The 1,508-nt window shown below is 43.5% G+C and overlaps 1 long non-coding RNA gene across 1 annotated transcript in view; it reads right to left on the minus strand.

Annotated features, from left to right (window-relative positions):
- Positions 1–591: 591 nt before the first annotated feature.
- Positions 592–1,508, minus strand: part of LOC107184479 — a 10,833-nt gene continuing 9,916 nt past the window's right edge. Inside the window, exon 2 of the long non-coding RNA XR_001515326.1 lies at positions 592–859. This is a non-coding gene — a long non-coding RNA (uncharacterized LOC107184479). The remainder of the gene's footprint in view (positions 860–1,508) is intronic.

The following is a 1,508-nucleotide window of genomic DNA, read 5'->3' on the forward strand; positions in this document are numbered from 1 at the left end:
GGAGCCTCATCCAACTCTGCTGGTAACTTGATTTGGGACTTCCCAGCCCAGAACTGTGCGAAATAAATTTCTGTGGTTTATAATATGCCCAGTCTGTGGTATTGTATTGTAGCAGCCCAAATGGATTAAGACAGTGGCCATCTGAAAGCCAATGGAGAAATCAGACCTGTGGACACCTTTATTGATCTTGAATTTCTTGCTTCCAGAACTGTGAAAAATAAATTTCTGTTGTCTAAACCATCCAGTCTGTGGTATTTTGTGATGGCTGCCTTAGCAGACTAACACTGTTGCCCAGACATTTGTAACAGGAATGCAAGTGGGCAGCCCTGCTCACAGCTTCTGACAAAAATGGAAACTAGGCATTTCTCCCACATCTCCAGCAAGTGAGGACACAGCAAGAAGTCAGGAAATTGACTGACTAGCATGACTATTTCCTAAGAATCTTAGATAAGCCATTGGTAGGGACCCGTCTAGTAAGCGAGAGGTGGCTATCTCTAGAAAGGATTGGGGTTCCAAGCTTTGAGAAAATATTAACCTCTTTCTCCAAAACACATTTTTATGCAGGTGAAATTACCATGAAATTGTACTTTTAGTTTTGAAATTTTATTTTAGTACAGAAATTGTAATTTTCAGCCTTGAATGAGAAAATTAATCAAAAAAGGACAATATGGCAGATACTGGTGAAGGGAAAGGGATATTCATGAGTATGGTATCTAAAACATGAATTATGGGCAGCTAGGCTGGTTGTTTTCTATAGCAGCCTTCTATGAGTTTTCAGTCCTCTATGGTTGACCAGAGCAACCTGCTTGTCCACATCTCTGCCTCACTGATTTGATGAGCCTGTTGTCTCCTGGAGTCCCTGTTGATTGAGTGAAGAAAAGAAGAATATTACTTAGGGGTACTTTATTCCTCTGGAGGACATAGGAAATAGAGGCAGGGTTTAACTTCAATGCAATTGCACTTGCTTTGTAAATTCTTGGAAGAAAGTGCTCATGAGGGGGCTGAACTAGAAACTGACTGAAGGAATTTTTGCTCTTTCTTTCCAGTTGTGTCCCTGCGTGTCAAAAACAACATCCTTCAATCAATACTTAAATACAGATTTTCTGGATGAATTGGAAAGAGTAGCTACAACACCTGCTTCACCTAAATCTGTGAAAGAAAACAAAGGCGGGGGGTTGTAGTGTGCTCTCTCTCCTGGGAGCACGCCTGCCCCCCCCCCCCCCCCAAAGTGTGCATCTCATAAACTCTAAGAGAATTACAACCAGGGAAGCAATGGGCAGTGGCAGCTCATCCCAGGCTCACCCCTGATTCTGTCTCTAAGGTCCCTGGGTGTCGTAAGTGTTTCCCTCCACGTCCTGCGTGGTTCAGGGTTCGGGTCTGGAAGAGGAGCCGCACACAAATGAAATAGAATAGACACTAGATAATTTGGGAATATTGGGGGACCAGGCGGCAAGTCCAACTCAAGAGGAAGGACTTCCACTGTGCTCAGGCCTCACCAAGCTTTTATA

The sequence above is a fragment of the Myotis davidii genome, unplaced genomic scaffold (assembly GCF_000327345.1).
Source record: "Myotis davidii unplaced genomic scaffold, ASM32734v1 scaffold766, whole genome shotgun sequence".
NCBI classification, from domain to species: Eukaryota; Metazoa; Chordata; class Mammalia; order Chiroptera; family Vespertilionidae; genus Myotis; species Myotis davidii.